This window comes from Thermobia domestica, chromosome 5 (assembly GCF_964235325.1).
Source record: "Thermobia domestica chromosome 5, izTheDome1.hap1.1, whole genome shotgun sequence".
Classification (NCBI taxonomy): Eukaryota; Metazoa; Arthropoda; class Insecta; order Zygentoma; family Lepismatidae; genus Thermobia; species Thermobia domestica.
This window is the reverse complement of record NC_137458.1, coordinates 129573536-129589426: the sequence shown is the minus strand read 5'-3', so window position 1 is coordinate 129589426 and position 15891 is coordinate 129573536.

Genomic DNA, 15891 nt, shown 5'->3' with positions numbered 1-15891 from the left:
ATCCATTATACTATCTGTATTTAGGCCCTTGTAACTAATTTCATTCCTAAGATGAAGAAGCTACTTCTTATCATTTCTTTATTCCAAAATGCTCGAGAGATTCTCCAGCCAATGCTGCATTGAAACTATTAATAGAACTGACACTTCTACAGGTATTTTACAATTTTCGCATCTCTGGCATCAATTTGTATATAAAGTTGGAGTCAACATTGAGGGACAGTAAAAGTTTCACGGATGTATCCTTTCGGTATTACTTGTAAATAAAGACTTTGTCATTAATAAGGTTCCAACTTTTGTGTATACTTTGCAATTAGAACAAATAAACTGTTCAACGGAGCGTGGTAGTTGTACGCGGATAGACATAGAAATTCTCCAAGTTTAGCCGAAGAACAAAACCATCTAGATCTCTCTAAGTAGTGACATTGCGACGTTAGGCTATAGTAAGAGGAGGACTTGCATCCGACTTGAACATCAAATTGATAGTTACGAATACTGAAGTGTACCATCTACAGGACTTGCGTTATAACATCATCAGTAACTTTAAAACATAAAAATAAGATATGTACTCACTTCATATTTATCAATGCCTAATCATGATACGGTACTTGAAACACTTCTACAGACACAAATAAACATAATTTACACGCATTAAAATCATCCTCTGAAACTCAACTCTTTTCGATGTCTAGATTTCTAATAAAGAGTTGGTTATTGCTATGACTATAATACCCCTCGCATACGTCCCTAAATTATGTTAATCATAGATAATTCATTGCATAACAGCAGTATTAAAAATCGGTTAACTTGTAATTAATCTTATCACAGTTCTTAGGGTCCTATTTGTTATAAACCAGCTCACATAGGTTCTAATTCAACAGACAAATAAAGCCCTAGAAATTCCAAAATTTATTTTCAGAAAATTTTAATTGTTCTGCCCCTCGCAAAAGTGTTCAGATTTTCTCCATGCTCATGTGTGAATAACTTACCAATGAATTCATTGTAATAGTGTATAGAGAATCAGGATCTCTCGGTGACAAAGATAATTAAAATTGGTCGACTCAATCCGTTCCGAAGTTATTGACGTAAAGACATTTTTGGGAATACATCGCGTACACTTTTGCTTGTGACATTAAATAGCTTCAGCAACGTAGATTTTAGGTGTGTCTTTCGTTGTTACATATCGAAGCAAATCTCAAATCAAATATATCCAGGTCCTGGGTGGCCCAAGCAAAGTTTCTGAAGGGGAAACTAACCCCCTCTAACTCCCGGATCGGCCCCCGTAGATACCTTGTTTCCTTGCTATGCTTAAACTTTTAAAGTCAATCGACAAATGGCATTAGAAAGGTGTTCAATAGATTTATGTTATCGTTCTTATATATAGAAGGACGAACACAAAGGTAACACTTGAGATCCCCTGTTACTAAGTGGTAAGCGTACGCGCCTTTGGCGTGGAGGATCCGGGTTTCGTTCCACGTGGTTCGGATCCCATGTTAAGCTGTAAGTCTAAATCTCATATAACCATATTGCTGAAAAAGATGCTAAATTCAAATCAAATCAAAATAACAAAGGTAACACTAATTTCAAAATTATTCGCATTGAGTGCGGAACTAAAGTAGCTCTGAGTTTGGATAATGATCCTGAAAGAACAATGCATTCTAATCACATTTTACAACTCAATTCTCAAAGGCAAGTGATTTAATCACATAACTCTTTTAAAAATGCAGGAAAATTGTTTCCTCTTTGCCCTTCCCAAATGTTCATATTCTTCCAGTGAAAATGACTGAATTTTCTCCTGCTTAAAATTGGAATAATGATTTCTGTGTCAACCGACAAAGATGCATTCCAAACATATAAATGCAATCATCATAACATATATTAAGCTTCAAAATACATACTTTAATCTTAACTCGATTTAAACTTAGCCCTATGTGATTATGTAGAAATTCTCTAGAATCAGTCATCTTGAACTGGAAGCTCTGTAACGTCACAGTTTCTGCTTCCATTCTCAGCAATCCATACGAAAAGAACAAGGACTAAAGATCAAACCTAGCCTTGAATACTGCAGTGGTGAGAGACAAACAAAAACATCGATTATGCTGTCTAGCGATGAGCAAACAACGGCCCACGGGATAGACACCCCAGAGAGGCTCTATTAGGCCCGCGATATGATTCCTAATCTGACAAATGGAAGTAGTAGGATGACTAGACGTTCTCTATTACCCGGATCTGTATTCTTTATCGACAGGTTTTTAGAAATATGAAGAGTATCTTCTTTTCTGGGGTTACAGATAATTGTTTCTACTTATACTACTGTTGTTTCTAAACCAATTGGCCCGCTAAAAGATCTTTCTTCTTTCTTTGGCCTCTTCCTAAAAAAGTTTGCACATCTTTGGCAGTTGTCGATGGTTTTCTAGATAAACTACTCGAGGACCCATTGCTAAAGCAAGTCAAACTTACATCCAAAGAAAATTAGATTGGAAATGATAACAGATTTAAGAAACACCCATGTCAAAGGATGAAGCTCACAAGGCCGAACTTAAACTTGTTGCTGTTGCGTGCTGCTTGTTAGAATGCTTACCTCTTGTGTGTGGGGTCCCTGGTTCAATCTCTGTCTAAGTAAGTTTGTGGTGGACAGCATGAGTTTGCTCGGGGTACTCTCGTTTCCTCCCACATTCTCATTCCAGCATATCCTTCCATCATCATTCACTTGCCTTAATCATTCGTCTCCCTTAACCTAAAAGGGATATGCATGGGACGTTAAACTGAAAGTTTTTACATGCTGCTTGTAAAGTCCGTTAAAGCAGCTGACTTTAACGTCACGTTTTAAGCACAACGTGAAGATTTCGTAATTTCTATTTAACTTTATGACCAAGAGATCAAGTGAGTACGTGGACCATTGAAGTCGGTGAAAAGGAGAGAGGTCTACCAAAGTTTGAACAAAATAGTAGCTAGAGTTATTACCTACATTCAATATTAAAAAGAAAGAAAGGAAAGTTTACATAGTGAAGGGCCAGCGAAATGAAAATAGAGTTTTCAAAAATTCTAATATTTCAAAAGAGCTTCTGCTGCATTTCATAGTGGGCTATTTTTCAATGTTGGCTTTGGCAACCTTGACACAAAAGGTTAAAAGCCATCATTCAGAGCGAATCTGAACAAAACTGTTGAGGCAATCCAATTGAGAAGACGAGGAAACTTTCGTATGTGAGTCTATAAATGTGTGTGTGTGTGTGTCCCCAAAAGAAAGAAACAAGGAAAAAAAAAAAAAAAAAAGAACCCGGAGACTTAAGACAAAAGATTGGCTTTAAAGCTATTTTTGTTTTGTGATAACCTTGTTCTTTGCCGAGTGGAACTAAAATAGCAAGGATAGGGTTTGGTTGCAGAAGCAGGGTGAGATATCCCTTCCCCGTAGCCACCCCCTATTCAAACCCCCTATTGGAGCACTCTCTTTTCCTCCAACAACGACACAAAACTTTTAAGCCTATTAAATAAACGCTTAGAAAAGAACGTCAAAGTTACTGAGTCTGTCGCTAATGGGTATTTTCGTCGAGGAAACAGAAAAAAAAGAAAAGGATCCGTCTTTCCCCTCTCTTCTGTACCAACCCCTTAGTTAAGTAATCGGCGTTAAATAGTGTAAGAGAGGGAGATATCCAGCAAAGGAAGATAAAAACATTTGGGTAGAAATAGGATGAGGAAAGGGGTCGGAGGTGGAAACATCCATCTCTCTCCTTCTCTACTTCTCCTCCACACGCACGTCTCCATTTTCCCGGATTGTTCAATCCATCGCAAGGGAAGAAGACGTTGTCGCAGTTCATTAATGGTTACGGTCACTGGGATCGAACCACACCGTAGGAACAGTGCTTAGCTCTTTAGAGTTATCATGAGATACAGTATGTTACGAAAGATCTTGCAGATTTTCGTGAAGCACCTGATTTCTATCTCAGGCCAAGTTGCAATTAGGGGGAGCAAGCGCGGCATCATGCCCTGGGAGCGTGGTTGGTGAGGTGCCTGAAAAAGTAATATGAATACAGTGAGGGAGGGACACCGAATTTTGTGTTTGTCCTGGATGACAAAAACCTAGTTATAGGCCTGTTAAAGCTTATAATAAGTACCATTATAGCGAAATTTTTGAGACCTCTGAAACTGTTAAAATGAAATTTTGTAATACTGAAATAAATAAATTTAAAAGAACTTGTTATATCCACTGGAAGATCGACATTACTTCAACATAAATGTACAGACAAAAAAGTCAGTATTTATTTGATGAGAGGAAAATTAGGACATGCATAGGCTATACACAAAATAATATAATGTATAGTAATTCAGGAAGGTAAGTCTGTAAGTTTTCAGCATACCAAATTTTTACATTCTACAGAGTGCTCTGTACTTTTTTCCTTTCCTTTCTTCCTTCCTTTCTTTTTTAATGTGTGGTTTTCTCCTGAACACCTCGAGACACTAAAGATCATTCAAGATACGAGGGCATAACAAAAGGTGTTCAGCTTAACATTGAAATATCGCGCCACTGGTAATAAACCGTTCGAGGCATATAGTGCCATCTATGAAAGATATAATGTATTAGTTTCAACTGTCTAGCTATGTCAGTTCGTTGGAGGGAGTCACTTGAAACAGTCACTATGACAAAGCTGAATTGCGGTGTTCCCATACTGCATGATAATGCTCCAGTTCACACGGCTTACTGCTGTTGCTGTCAAGGCTGCAGTGAAAGGTTTTGCCTTGAAGGAGATTGAGTACTCACAATACAGGTCAGATTTAACACGAAGTAATCTCGACATTCGAGGAAGAGAATTTTCGGTTAACAATCAACCGAAAAACACCATTATAAGCCATTTTGCAGACAAGAGTACTGACTATTTTCTCATTGAAATATACATGTTAATCAAAAGATGTAAAGCAAATTTTAAAAAATGTCAAAAAAGATATACTGGAAAGTAACGCCGTTGTTTTCTTTCTATCTCTTCTGAGAGTTGTCAACCCGGAAATTTTTTGGTAACGAAATCATAATCGCCAATCACTACACATGAGTTTAAAACATATTCTAGCACATCACTTTTGTGTTAGAAGAAAATCTTGAAGACTGTGTGCTACTTCAGTATGTTTGTTGAATGCACAAGAATCAAACTCTATCGATCTATTCGTGGTACATCTTCCTTTTTACCTCATAATCACAAGAAATTGTATCACTCATAATGTCTGCCACAATTTCATTACCGATTTGCTTTTGCACCATCAACAACATCGGCATAGTCAAAAAGTTAAATGTATAGATATATAAAGTTACATACAGGCAAAAAAGACATTTTCGTTACATATACTGAAAGTTCACAATTTGTTGAAACGAAATGCTTCAACACACATCAATTAGGAAAAAGGAAAGGAGCCTATTAACAATTTCGAAAGTTTTAACATCTCGTTATACCGGCGTTCGTTACACGGATATTTTACTGAATCTCTAATTAACGTACACGTCACAAGAGGAAAAGCTAATAAATTTCCCAATAGATGAGAATATTATCCCAATAGGTTAATTGATATAGGACAAACATTTTGAATGCAGTGCGTCCAGTAATACTAATAGTAATACGAATGTCCAGTAGAGACGGACCATTTTTTTCTGTCTCCAATAACGCGAAAAATTGTGCATGCAAAGCATGTTTTTCTGCATGAAATTCAAGAAAGGACTATTTGTAACCATAACTAAAGGTTTTCAGGATCAAAAAAGGTATATTTTTTCCCCCGAAATTTAAGATTAAAGAAATGACTAACTGGTCCATCTATTCAATAGTACTAGTGAGTGTCAGTAATTACATTGTACCGTACCTTGGATTTTGTTTTGTATATTTGAAAATTTTGCCACACAATTCACAAACATTCTCATATTTCCTATGTGGTCCATCCATCGGCGCAAATCTGTCTTCAACATTGGGGGGGACGTGTAAGACCGTTCCCATATTATAGATATATATATAAGCGATGTTCAAAATATGTATGAAGTTGAAAAACAATGCTGTGAAGGATCAGGGGAGCAGAATTGTCTTCAGTGGTGTATTTAGGGGGCTATCGGACTGGGCTCAAACTACCCCCGAAATAAATTTGTTAGTTTTTCGATTCCACGCACAATAATCCTTCTTACCATTTCTAAGAATGTCGTTGACTTTCCATTTTCTTGTGCTCTTTGTTCAGAAATAATACTGTATTTGTCAAATTTCATTCCATGTAAGAACTACGTCCTTTTGTTCTTTCTTTCGTCCTTTCTACTTTTCTGTTTCTTTTTCTTGATGTAACTTTCTTTCATTTCGCTTATCATACTTTATCGACCGTTGTCAGTTGATTCAAGTCGGCCGTCATCAGCAACACCAAAACCAAGAGGAGTTGATAAGCGAAACTGGTGATCCACACCAACTTGTGCGGATATCAACATGACAGGACTTTGGCTATTATAACAAAGGAAAAATTATATCGGTTAGTTACTTTTAAAAGAAGGAAATGTTTGTACAATACATCTTCAACACCTTCAGACCTATCTCATAATGGCCGACTTCAATATGCGTAGAAGTTCAAATCAAGAATGAACAACTAGCCACATTTTCATCACGACTAACACAACCTACATTATTCTATATCTACCGCAAACTACTCTCCTAGTTTCAGACACAAAACCTAACATAGTTATTACTTCTAATAATCTTGTACCATATTGGACAGTAGACATTCTTAGTCTCCTCGGCAGCGACAATGCGCTCATAAAACTCACATTTAAACACACCCCATGACTACAGCTCGTTCATCAGTTGCACCTCACATCTGTTTACGATATGATAAAACGAACTGGTATGAATATCGCACTCATTTCTCCGATGGTACCATTCATCTCATAGAGTTTACTACCGAAGAGGAGTTATATACTACAATTGATTGTATTATCACTGCCATCCAAGAAGTAAGTAACTTATACATCCCGACTTCTAGCACTCCTTCACACGCAGCACAATTTCCGCCGCAATACCTAATTTTGAAACGAAATTCACGCCAGTTTTACAGGAAATTTCTAAACGTCAGCAATCCAGAGGTATTACAGTCAACTACAGCGAATGGTCCGTAATTAAATTAAAGTCAATATACTTCAGTGTATTGAGGTCTTGGGCGAAAAGATGCATTAATCTCTCTGACACTACACATCCCAGAAAATATTGAAAACGTTTCAATGCTCTGTACGGCAGATTCTCCAAAGCAATATATCCTATCTTACTAAGCAACACTGGAATACTTCACCATTACACCATCTACCGACACTGCCAAAGCAAATGCTTCCACTGATTATTTCCAGGATATATTCACATCTATCACGACAGGCATTACCCGCATGCGGTCCACAGACTAACATTTCATCATCACATCTCCAGCCAAGTAATCACCATGCACTACTTTCAAATACACTTGTAACAATACCAATCACCATTCAATATATCACTCAGGTCGTTCAAAACAACACAACATAACACAAGCACACAACATAACGTATCGACATATTAAGGAATATCCTGGCACACTGTAAGTCTTACATGCACATATCTGCACCTTCATATTCAGTACTGAATACTTTCGGTTATCCTGGAAGACATGTCCCTGAAGCCTCATAAACCTCCATGGGATGTAGCTTCTTACCGACCTATACAACTAACTTCTATATTCAGCAAGATCCTGGAACGCATTTTAGTTAAAAGTCTACATATTTACTTGACCGATTGCAATCTTCTTCCTCTCACTCAGCCGACTCCCGTCCATCATTCTCTATAAATGATCAGTTTCTTCGACTTACATCTCTTATCACTCAGCAATATAATATACTGGATTGTCGAATCTCTAAGGGTTCATAGACAACTTCAACGGGCCGTCTGTAATTACATATGAGCAACTAAGCAATACCGCTGAGTAGACACATAGAATACGCTCACAGACACTACTCGCCCCATGAAAGTTTGAAAAAAAATCAATATATTTACAGGTGAACAGATACATACGCTATGTCCATTAATTCATAAGGACGAAGCTCTCCATATTGATGAAGATAAAGCTAACTTTTTACAACCTATTTTTACTCCTACAATAGCAACAGGACCGCATAAAGCTTATCCGTTAGAGACAGTTAATTTTCAATATCGTCATCTTAAATCAAATACGTCTCACTTCCTTTTCAGCTAACCTTCTACTTATATCTTCTATCACCACAGATGAAGTCCAGCAAGATATAATACAGAAAAGAAACACGGCACAAGGCATAAATACGATCACGTATCTTCGCATCAAAGAAAGATCTCAGGGATATAGAAACAAAAACTGCTAAATCCATTTTTCAGTTTTGTTAGGAGACGAAACAATAGTGACTCCCTTATATTCCAGAATTGTTTGACATTTTTGTTTTGTTTAGTGGTCACTACTTAATGCAGATGAGTGAAATCTACCACTAAAGAAAAACAATTGTTCAACAATTCTGAAACATAAGGGAGTCACTTTTGTTTCGTCTCCTAACAAAATTGAAAAATGGATTTAGCAGATTTTGTTTCTATACCCCTGATATATTCTTTCCTATTGACTATCTCCAATCTATACTTTTATGCTCAGAACAGGATATATTCCGTCCTACTGTAAAGTATGAAAAGTTCTACTGTTTCTAAAACTGGACAAACCTGCCAATAAATAATTTATCAACGAATTCAACTGATGTCTATTTATAGTAAAATTCTTGAAGGGATCCTTGTAAGAAGGTGTATCACCACCACTCTATTAAAAATTTCCTTCCGAATCTTGAAGCAGATTTTCGTTTAAACTATTGCGTTAATGACCAACTCTTAAGACTGCTTACTATCATAAGTAATCATTACAATACTTTCAAACAATTCTGCTTAGTACTATTTAATTTTGAAAAATCTTTGGATAAATTATGGCACCAAGGACTCATTATTAAATTGCTAAATTTCAAACTTTCCCTCTCCTATATTTGATTTATTTTTCTCTCCTGCAGATTGGTCTACATCTATATCAATAACTCTATCTTTTATCCCATATTTCTGCATTCTTGCGTGCCCCAGGGTTCATCTCATTCTGCACTGCTCTATCTACTATATACCGTAGATTTATCGCCACTTCCGAATAATATACAACTTTTTCAATATAAAACCGTACGGGTTTTCTTATATTGGAAACAACGGTCGTCCAACAAATCACTCGTTCTTTGCAATCTGCTCTTAATTTGTTCGTCAGATGATGCAATCAACTGTGGTCAAACTTCAGAAAACTCGAAATGACCTTAATTTAACAGTTCTATGACACGCTTAAAACAAGCCTTATGTTAAATATCTTACTTGGCCTTACCATCGACAAACATCTCATCTGGTGTCCTCATTTGAAGGCTGTTGTTACTAATTGTTTATAATAGGCAGAATATCATAGGGTATCTAATTGGTACGACTTGGGGACTCGTAGTCGTTCTTAATACCTATAAAAATTTTCTGTGGTCAGTATTAACATACAGGTTGGTGGCTTGCATCAATGCATCTCTCTTTTATTACTGGAAATTGAATATCTTTGAACACCACGCATTACAAATTGCATTTCTCATCAAATTATTGTAGCCCTACTCATGAGCTTTATAAACTGACTTTTCCACATATAGGTGGTGATCAGAAAAATGGAAACACCTGTAGTTGGCAACACGTCATATGTATGGGTTAGCAGTGGTGTCGTAGCTCCCGCAGCGCCGGACCGCTGGTGGTGGTGTGTTAGGTCGATCTCCATACTACGTCAGGCGCAGTGGAACAGCAGTATCCAGTGGCTGCAGCAGACGGAGGTAGTGTAAAATGGGAGATCTCTCAGATTTTCAAAGAGGGCAAATTGTTGGTGCGCGGTTATGTGGAGTGAATGTGACGGCAGTGGCCACTGTGTTAGGTGTGTCGCGTGGGACAGTGTCGAAGGTGATGACGGCCTACACAACACACGGGAAAACCACATCGGGGAAGCGGAACAGTGAGCGGAAGAAAATCATGAGTGACATTTCACGCCGGGTATTAAAGCGCATTGTCACGCAGAACCGTCGTGCCACTACGGAGCAAGTGACGGAGGAACTCAATCAGCACCTCCCCCACCCTGTTTCGACAATCACAGTCCGCCGCGAATTACATGACATGAACTTACGGGGTCGTGTTGCACGGGCCAAACCGCTCATCAGGGACCATAACGCTTTAGCACGCCGCAAATGGTGCCGCGACCATGCAACTTGGACCGTTGAGGACTGGAAACGTGTGATATGGTCGGATGAGTCATCCTTCACCCTATTCCCAACCACGGGCCGTGTTTATGTGTGGAGAACGCCCAAAGAAGCTTATAATCTGCAATGTCTCCGCCCAACTGTGAAACATGGCGACGGCTCGGTGATGTAGAAACCTGCACTGGCCGAATGTTTCGGCCCGAGCCCAATCCGGCCCGAACGTACCTAGACCCGGCCCAGCCCGGGCCCGATAAGTTTTGGAGATTTTCGGCCCGAGCCCGGCTCGGCCCAATAAGTTTTTCAAAATTGTTGGCCAAAGCCCGGCCCGGTCCCGATAAATTTTAAAAGTTTTTGGCCCGACCTCGGCCCGATAATTTTTAAAAAAAATAGCTCGTACCCCAATCTTTCTCAAAATTTAGTACTAAATTTGACCTAACCCTCAGAAACATTTTCTAAACTCTGGTTTACAACCTGGCGCTTGCCTCCCGAATGGTACCATTGTCTCCTAGAACTTTGCCTGTCATCGAAAGAACAAAAACTCCATTCCCTGTAACAAAAATATAACTTAATTGATTTTTAACATAAAGTGAAGATGGTAATATTGTTTAGCAACAGGCAAAACATTCCTACCCCTTCTTGTTATATTTTGAGTTCAGTGAAGGTCAAGGTCAGAGCTCAATTTACCGCATAATGCCTGCAATCCTCTATAGTGAAAGTGGAGCCGCTAAGCAACACAAACTGTAAATAGCTATTCCATACTTTGTAACATTTTTCACGGACACACTTCTTCAACGTTTGGCTTTATTCCAATTATCGTTTAACGAAAGTCAATAATTAATAAAGAGTTGCAATTGATCGGCCCCAGCCCGGACTGACCTGAAGAAAGTCGGCCAGCCCAAGCCCGGCCCATGCAGGTCTCTACGGTGATGCTGTGGGCCGCCACTTTAGGAGACCACTTGCATCCTATGGTCCGGATGTTGTTCCCGGACAATGACGCCATCTTCCAGGATGATAATGCACTCATTCACACAGCTGGCGTTGTTGCAGCGTGGTTTGACGAACATCGGGATGAAGTTCAACACCTCCCCTGGCCCGCCCAATCCTCAGATCGCAACATAATTGAACATCTGTGGTCCGTCTTGGAAACACGACTCCGGCGACGATTTCTACCTCCATCCTCTCTCACAGAACTGGCCGATGCCCTGCACGAGGAATGGTGTAAAATTCCACTTGCCACCATTCACGACCTCTATGCCTCCATCCCACGTCGCATCAAGGCTGTTCTGAAGGCGAAAGGTGGCCCGACAACATTGCAATTTCGTTCAGGTGTTTCCATTTTTCTGATCACCAGCTATATTCTTATTCCATCTCGAAACATTCAGAAGCAAGAGTATTAGTAAACGGTTTGATGAATGATGCGCCCTTCTTTTAGGTCATGAACTTCGATAGAGACTATGCCATTCATCTTACTCCACTTTCGTTTCTATTTTCTTTACATCATTTTTTTTTTACTCCCGAGTCATCCCGACATTCATGCTGTAGCTGCTTACAAATCCGATTCCTCTTCACTTTTCATATTTTCATTTTATATTGCACAGCAGTCCATTTGTTCCACTGTCTTCGTTATTGTCCTGAGCTACTTCAGGACCGGAAGATAAACTAATTCGTCCTCTAACACATCCTATGTGTTGTAATGTCCAGTGGTCCTCGTCATCATTCCATTTTTCTCTCATTTTATGATTATCGTTCTACTAAATATAATGTCCTAAATAATTACATAGTGCTAATAGATTTATTTCCACTCCTAAATTGTCTAATAATAATAGTTCTAAGGTTCTGACTGCCTTCTATGCATTTCCAAATCTCACTTTATCATACTTCGCCAATAGTCATTGTAGAAGAATGCTATATGGTCTGCTTTGTATACTAATATCTTGGATCAATATTAACAGACGAAAACCATATTCACAAAGAAATTAAATGTCGACTAAAATCAGGGCGTCCGTGTTATCATTCCCTTGTCGTCGCGAGGAATTTAAAGCTTAAAATATATAAAACGATAATTATGTCTATTGTTCTCTATAGTTGCGAAACATGGTCGTTTACTCCAAGGAAAAAACGTAAACTGAAAGTATTTGAGAACAAGATCCTGAGACGAATATTCGAACCCAAGAGGAACGGGAATGGCGGGAACTTCATATCGAGGAACTACATAATTTATTCGGTTTCCCAAATATTGTTAAGGAGGTTAAGGTAGGCAGTTCATGTAGTCAGAATGGATGAAAGTAGAAACGCTTTCAAAGTCTTAACTGGATGATCAATCGAAAAAGAAACATTGGGAGACCTAGGCGCAGATGGGAGGACAACCTTAAGATGGATCTCACAGAAATAGAAATACAAAGTAGAAACTGGATCCGGTTTGCTAAAAGTAGAAGTCAGTGGAGAGATTTCGTGAATGCGATGTTGAACGTTCGAGTTCCACAGGTCATAGAGTTAGTTAGTTTTTTGTATATAAATATAACCATAGACTTTTTTATTGTTTAATATGAATAGTAATAAGGGAAACTACTTGTACACCAACAGCTAATACCATTATCCTACTTTGCTTTCACATCACTTCTCATATAAAAAGCTTAACTCTTTGGAGGGCTAGCCTCTGTGCTGACATTTAAAAAATAACACGGAGTTGTATTGTTATTAAAACAAATAGTCATACAAATCTTTCTAGACTTGCAATAGATCTAGAGAAGTTTATTAAAACAGAGTTTCATATCTTTTTTTGCTAGTTGTGTAGTAAGAATAGATGAAACAGATGAAGTACGAAAGAACAGATGAAACAGTAGCGCAAACCAATGATCACAACAGAAAGAACCGAAGACGGCATATGGCCCGGATTGGTTGACTTGACAAAGGATAATTTTCTCCAAATATTTTATTCTGAAGAATTCGCTATTGAATTTTTAAGAAATATCGTTTGATTCATAGACCAGAATATTAATACAGAGAAGAAGTAGTTGCCTGCTATCCATACCACAAAGACTTAACAGTCGCAAGTAAGAAAGATCTCAAATTGGACTGTTTCGCTGCAAAGAGAAAGGGTACAGGACCCGAAACGTCTTCAAAAAAGTGCAAGCGTCTCGTTAGAAAATGAAACCTTCTATGTGCACAGTAATACTCACCGCTCTACAACACAATTTTCGAGAACACCTATTTAAAATTCATTCGGATTATCCATCTCATTTTTATTTGGCTACAATGAGAATATTCCTGACGAATCGATGCTTTCGAAAGAATTGATGTTATCCCACGTACAATTTCAGATTGGACAAAATTATTTCAGGAGATTTGCTATTTTGCTGTCCGTAAAGAAAGAAGACTCGCAGAGAGTGCCATTGAGATGAATGAATGTCTACCACAAATAACCGAGGCCGGAAATTGAGAGGAAATTCTCTATCGACAGCTGAGGCTTTTGAAAAAGATATTGAATCTTGCTTTCTCGAAGTCACAGAAACAAGGAATGCAGAAGTTTTGGAGCAGATAATCCGCGACAATATTGAAGAAGGCTTGACTGTGATTGGATTGACTATAATCATGTAACCGAAAAGTACAAAATCTACCAAAACGAATAAATTACTCACAGTGCTTAACAAAACTGAAAATGACGATAAAGAGAGAAGGGAGCTCACATACAAGGTTTGTCCGGGAAGTAATAGGACTGATTTTATTCCGCCATGACTGTACTTTGGAGCGTGCGCGCACCGACTGGATCCGGTAGAGGGCGTTCCTAGCTAACGAACGAGCGGCTGGTCAGTTGTCTCCGAGCACACGGAGAGTCAGGACAGGCTTTTTCGCGCGACGTGTTTCTGTGAGTGGTGCAAGCCGAAAATGCAGCGTTCGTTAGAGCAGAGGTACGCGATTAAATTCTGTGTTAAACTCGGTAAATTTGCGACAGAGACGTTTGATATGATCAAGCAGGCTTACCCAGATGATGCTTTAGCAAGAAGTGGTGTGTTTCGATGGCACAAGGCCTTTTCGGAGGGCCGGGAAGAGGTCGCCGATGAAGACCGTGCTGGAAGACCTTCGACTTCGACAAACACCGACAATGTGACTCGTGTGCGCGAAGTTTTGAACTCAGACCGTCGACTAAGTATTCATTTAATTGCCCAGATGTTAAATTTACCAAAAACTGTGGTTCATGAAATTGTGACGGAGCATTTGAACATGCGTAAGGTGTGCGCGAAGATTGTCCCAAAAGTGCTCACTGACGACCAGAAATTGCGGCGAGTGGAATTGTGCCAAGAAAATTTGAACATGTGTGAAAGTGACCCCCAATTTTTGAACAACTTAATCACAGGTGACGAATCATGGATCTTTGAGTATGATCCCGAGACAAAGAGGCAATCTTCCGAGTGGCACACGCCGGCGTCTCCTCGCCCAAAAAAGGGAAGAATGAGCAAATCCAAAGTGAAAACGATGCTCATTGTCTTTTTTGACATCAAAGGCATCGTCCACCATGAATTTGTTCCTCCTGGACAAACCGTCAACGCCAAGTTTTACGTGGAAGTGCTCAAGAGACTCAAACGAAGGGTCAATCGGGTCCAACCAGACATCGGAGCCGACTGGAAGTTGCACCACGACAACGCCCCGGCTCACACCGCCTTTCTTGTGAACAGCTACCTGACCAAGGCCGGCATCCCAACGCTTCCGCAGCCGCCCTACCGCCCAGATGTGGCCCCCGGACTTCTTTTTGTTTCCTCGCCTGAAACGCCCGATGAAAGGCAAGCATTTTGAGACGACAGAGGGGATCGAAGCAGCTTGCACCGCAGCTCTCAAGGCTATTCCGGAGAATGACTTCCGTGACGCCTTCAATGCTTGGAAATCGCGCTGGCAGAGCTGCATCGACACAGAAGGAGCCTATTTTAAAAGGTTTTAAAGAATTGTAACGATTGGCTCAATAATTTTTTTAAAAATCGAATCAGTCCTATTACTTTCCGGACAAACCCTGTAGGCCTGAGCTTGTAAAAATTATAATAACTTACTATGAAAGCATGTGAAAGGGGAGTGAGACCACACATCAAATGATATCGTAATACAGAAGTAAAGAAGGAAAGCTAATCGAATCCATATCTATCTATTGTGATTAATTTGTTTACTTCCAGAATAACCTCAGATCTTTGAAATACAATCATGAAAGATATATCATGAAATATTTGCAATGAATATTCCAATATTTCTTGATCGACATTCGAGACGTGTATCCTGGCATTGGTAGCATGTGATATGCACATCCTAATGATGAAGAGGAAGAACTTCAAGTCTACTTACTTAGTCGAGAAGTCTAGTGAATATGACCCATCCTTAATTAAGAAGGATATTTCTAAGGTTTACTGTGAATTAACAATTACGCCACTGAAACGTTACAAGGTAACTGAGAGACCGTTCCCTAAAATAGCAGCAAAACCAGATCAACACCAACTTAGCCTCGGGCCACTCTCTACAAGAACTGAACATCGAATCTAGTATTGTACTTAGATGGATACGCTGGCATCATACATCTGAGGATCTCAATGCGTTTTTCCTGTCTCTTCGTTGAGACGATAAAGTTTTCCAAC